The sequence below is a fragment of the Equus quagga genome, chromosome 9 (assembly GCF_021613505.1).
Source record: "Equus quagga isolate Etosha38 chromosome 9, UCLA_HA_Equagga_1.0, whole genome shotgun sequence".
Lineage (NCBI taxonomy): Eukaryota > Metazoa > Chordata > Mammalia > Perissodactyla > Equidae > Equus > Equus quagga.
In genome coordinates this window covers 74,449,141-74,455,140 of record NC_060275.1, presented here as the reverse complement: position 1 = coordinate 74,455,140, position 6,000 = coordinate 74,449,141, and positions in this window count along the sequence as shown.

Genomic DNA, 6,000 nt, shown 5'->3' with positions numbered 1-6,000 from the left:
TGCTATAAAGCTAGAAATTAATTACAGGAAAAAAGCTGAGAAAAGGACAAAGATGTGGAGAGTAAACAACATGCTATTGAACAAGCAATGGATCATTGAAGAAATTAAAGGAGAAATCAAAAAATTTCTGGAGAGAAACGAAAATGAAAACATACCATACCAACTCATGTGGGATGCAGCAAAAGCCATATTAAGAGGGAAATTCATCGCAACACAGGCTCACCTTAACAAACAAGAAAAAGCCCAAATAAGTAATCTCAAACTACATCTAATTGAATTAGGAAAAGATGAACAAACAAAACTCAAAGTCAGGGGCTGGCCCAGTGGCCGAGTGGTTAAGTTCGCGCTGCGCTGCAGGCAGCCCAGTGTTTCGTTGGTTTGAGTCTTGGGCGCGGACATAGCACTGCTCATCAAACCACGCTGAGGCAGCGTCCCACATGCCACAACTAGAAGGACCCACAACAAAGAATATACAACTACGTACCGGGGGGCTTTGGGGAGAAAAAGGAAAAAAAAAAAAATAAAAAGCTCAAAGTCAGCAGAAGGAGAGAACTAATAAAAATGAGAGCAGAAATAAATGCTACTGAAACAAAAAAGGCAGTAGAAAGGATCAATGAAACAAGGAGCTGGTTCTTTCAGAAGATAAATAAAATTGACAAACTTCTAGCCAGAATTACAAAGAAAAAAAGAGAGAAAGCTCAGATAAGTAAAATTAGAAATGAAAGAAGAGAAATAACAATGGATACCACAGAAATACAACAGATTAAAAGAGAATACTATGAAAAAGTATATGCCAACAAAATGGACAATCTAGAGGAAATGGATAAATTCTTAGACTCTTACAACCTCCCAAAGCTGAATCAAGAAGAAATAGAGAATTGGAGTAGGTCAATCACAAGTAAAGAGATTGAAACAATAATGAAAAGCGTCCCAAAGAATAACAGCCCAGGACCAGATGGCTTCCCTCAGGAATTCTACCAAACATTCAGAGAGGATTTAACACCGATCCTTCTCAAGCTATTCTAAAACACTAGGAAGATGGAACACTTTCTAACACATTCTATGAGGCCAACATCACTCTGATACCAAATCCTGACAAGGACAATATAAAAAAGGAAGACTACAGACCAATATCACCAATGAACATAGATGCAAAAATCCTCAACACAATATTGGCAACCCTTATACAGCAACACATCAAAAAGATCATACACCATGATCAAGTGGGATTTATAACAGGGACACAGGGATGGTTCAACATCTGCAAGTCAATCAACGTGATACACTACATTAACAAAATGAGAAACAAAAACCACATGATCATCTCAATAGATGCAGAGAAAGTATTTGACAAGATCGAACAATCATCTATGATAAAAACTCTTAACAAAATAGGGATAGAATGAAATTACCTCAACATAATAAAGGCTATATATGACAAACCCACAGACAACATCATAGTCAATGGGGAAAAACTGAACACCATCCCTCTGAGAACAGGAACAAGACAAGGAGGCTCACTATCACCACTCTTATTCAACATAGTACTGGAGGTTTTGACCAGAGCAATTAGGCAAGAGAAAGGAATAAAAGGAATCCAAATAGGGAGTGAAGGAGTGAAACTATCGCTGTTTGCAGACGACATGATCTTATATATGGAAAACTGTAAAGAACCCATTGGAAAACTATTAGAAATAATTAACAACTACAGTAAAGTTGCATGGTACAAAATCAACTTATAAAAATCAGTTGCATTTCTGTACCATAATAACAAATGTACAGAAAGAGAACTCAAGAATACAATTCCATTTACAATCACAACAAAAAGAATAAAGTACCTAGGAATAAATTTAACTAAGGAGGTGAGGGACTTACACAATGAAAACTATAAGACATTATTGAAAGAAATAGATAATGACATAAAGAGATGGAAAGAGATTCTATGCACATAGATTGGAAGAATAAACATAGTTAAAATGTCCATACTATCCAAAGCAATCTACAGATTCAATGCAATCCCAATCAGGATCTCAATGACATTCTTCATGGAAATAGAGCAAAGAATCCTAAAATCCATATGGGGCAACCAAAGACCCCGAATTGCTAAAGCAATCCTGAGAAAAAAGAACAAAGCTGGAGGCATCACGGTCCCTGACTTCAAAATGTTCTACAAAGCAATAGTGATCAAAACAGCATGGTACTGGTACAAAAACAGACACACAGATCATTGGAACAGAACTGAAAGCCCAGAAATAAAACTGCACATACACAGACAGCTAATCTTCGACAAAGGTGCCAAGAACATAAAATGGAGAAAAGACAGTCTCTTCAATAAATGGTACTGGGAAAACTGGACAGCCACATGCAAAAGAATGAAAATAGACCATTATCTCATGCCATAGACAAAAATAAACTCAAAATGGATCAAAGACTTGAAGATAAGTCCTGAAACCATAAAACTCCTGGAAGACAATATAGGTAGTATACTCTTTCACATCGAACTTAAAAGGATCTTTTCGAATACCATGTCTTCTCAGACAAGGGAAACAAAAGAAAAAATAAACACGTGGGAGTTCATCAGACTGAAGAGCTTCTGTGAGGCAAAAGAAACTACGATCAAAACAAAAAGACAACCCACTAATTGGGAGAAAATATTTGCAAATCATATATCCAGTAAGGGGTTAATTCCTTAACATATACAGAACTCACACAACTGAGCAACAAAAAAACAAACAGGCCGATCAAAAAATGGGCAGAGGATATGAACAGACATTTTTCCAAAGAAGATATACAGATGGCCAATAAACACATGAAAAGATGTTCAACGTCACTAATCATCAGGGAAATTCAAATCAGAACTACACTAAGATATTACCTTACGGCTGTTAAAATGGTTATAATCACTAAGACTAAAAATAACAAATGTTGGAGAGGGTGTGGAGAAAAAGGAACCCTCATACACTGCTGGTGGGAATGCAAACTGGGGCAGCCACTATGGAAAACAGTATGGAGATTCCTCAAAAAACTAAAAATGGAACTACCATATGACCCAGCTCCCCCACTACTGGGTATCTACCCAAACAATTTGAAATCAACAATCCAAAGTAACATATGCACCCCTATGTTCATAGCAGCCCTATTCACAATAGCCAAGACATGGAAACAATCCAAGTACCCATCGACCAATGAGTGGATAAAGAAGATGTGGTATATATATACAATGGAATACTACTCAGCCATAAAAAAGACAAAATCATCCCATTTGCAACAACATGAATAGACCTGGAGGGAATTATGCTAAGCGAAATAAGCCAGACTGAGAAAGACAAACACCAGATGATTTCACTCATATGTGGAATATAAACAAGCCCATGGACAAAGAAAACAGTTCAGTGGTTACCAGGGGAAGGGGGCTAAGGGGTGGGCACAGGGGGTGAAGGGGAGCACCTATGTGGTGACAGACAAGAAATAATGTACAACTGAAATTTCACAATGATGTAAACTATTATGAACTCAAAAAAAAAAAAAAAAAGAATATCCCGTTTGTAAGGAATGATGAAATTGGACTTTGCTGATGACTGGATTGCTAACTAAAATATGAAATACATGTCTAGCCTTTTGCCTGATGATCGACTCTCAAGACAATCTATGAAGCACAAACCTCGCCTCACCTTATCCAGCACCAATGAACTCTTCTTTAGTACAACTCATCTCATCCTCCCTTTCTCCCATAAAAACCCTAAGCCTCTATCCTGTAATTGGATCATTATTTGGGTTTCTACCTGAATCTGTGCTCTGTGAATTGCAATTCTTTGATCCCAAAGTAAATGCCCCAATGCCTCTCATTCTGGCTCTTTATTTTTAGGTTAACAGTAGAAAGAAGATGAAAAAATTACCTATAATCTCACTATGCTGAGGAAACTCCTATTAACATTTTGGCATACACTATTGTCTTCTATTGTTTTAGCAACACACATTTTTACATAGTTGAGGTCAAACAATTTACTGGTGGTTTTTTTCATAAAATATAGTAACATAAAAGGCACTTTTTCAAGTTGTAATACAACTTTGATAATCAATATTAAAAGCTGTTGCAGAATATTTCACCTTGTGAATGCACGAGAGTTTACTAAAGCATTTCTATACTATTGTTGTAAAAAATAGAGCTATAAACATTTTAGTGCATATATGAAAAATGTTTTCTGTACTTTGGATTATTTCCTTGGTATAGATTTCCAAGAATGAAATTATTCAGTCAAGCAGTATGAACATTTTAGTCTCTGGATATATATCGACAAATTATTTTCTAAAACAGTTAAATCAGTTTTCATTTTTACCAGTAGAATATGAAAAAAATGCCCATTTCACCTTAGGAAATACATAGCTACAGGATATTCTTATATTCTCTTTTCCAAACTAAGAATACTTTTATTTATTATTTTTCTTTGATTATTAAAGTAATTCTTAAACATGGCAGAAAAATTTAGATAATACAAAAATATTTTAGACAGTGAAACTCACCACCCAGAGTTCATTTCCATTAACATATTTATATTTTCCAAGACTTTTTGGAGATATAAAACTCTTCCAACCTTCTGTTCTTACCTAGTTAAATATGATGGACATCTTTTTTTTTTTTTTTTTAAAGATTTTATTTTTTCCTTTTTCTCCCCAAAGCCTCCCCGGTACATAGTTGTATATTCTTGGTTGTGGGTCCTTCTAGTTGTGGTATGTGGGACGCCGCCTCAGCATGGTTTGATGAGCAGTGTCATGTCCGCGCCCAGGATTCGAACCAACGAAACACTGGGCCGCCTGCAGCGGAGCGCACGAACTTAACCACTCGGCCACGGAGCCAGCCCCGATGGACATCTTTTAACGTTAATGAATATAACTCTATATCATCATCTTTAACAGATGGATAGTATTCCATTGTATAAACATCCCACAATTTATGTAATCAATCCTTACTAAAAGAGATTTATATTGTTCAAGCTTTTAAAAAATCATAAACAAAACTGAATTTGCAACAAATTATATTACCATGGGCAGATCAATTAGTTCCTCAAAGACTTATTTTCCTAACCTGGTAGGTAGCTAATGAGTTAATCTATACTCATCTAATGAGCTATATTATAATATAGAGCTGCCCAAGATGCAATCTTACACAACTTGTAATCTTAAATGAAATGCAGCAAGCCTGTGACTTGAGAGCAAGTATTAGTTTTCTATTGCTGCTGTAAAAATTACTGCAAAAGGTAGCTTAAAACAAAACAAATTTGTTGTCTTAGAGTTCTGAAGGTCAGAAGTCTAAAATCATCTGCCGGACTGGGTTTCCTTCAGAGGCTTCCAGATTCTCTAGGCTGCCTGCGTTCCTTGACTCATGGCCCCACATCACTCTGACCTGTGCTCTCATTGTCACCTCTTCTCTCTCTCTGACATGCCTGCCTCCCTCCTATAAAGACCCTTGTGATTACATTGGGTCCACAGGATAATCCAAGATAATCTCCCCATCTCAAGATACTTAATTTAATCATATCAGCAAAGTCCTTTTTGCCATGAAAAGTAATCTATTCCCAGGTTTCAGGGATTAGGATGTGGGTATCTTTTATTCTTCCTACCAGATAGCATATATCTATATTTGAGTCTGTGCTCTTCCACTTAAGAATTGGAATTTGGACAAATGAGTTATTTCCTATGAGCATCATCTTCTAATCCATAAAATGAGGGAAAGAATACTCTCCATATAGGGTAGTGATGAGAATTAATAAAATAACTTATATGAAATGGCAGGCACTTAAAAACACTTAGAACAGTAACTGGCACACAGGACTTATTTAGTAGAAGTTAGTTATCATAACACAATTATTGAGGTAAAATGAGTTGCATTGTTACATTTATTTGTTTCTTGGAACCTACTTGAGACTGAGGAAAGCCAATGTTTTTTTAATTTAGCATTTGCTTCCTCAACTTTCTGTTTCTCTTTTCAGTTCTCAATCGTTT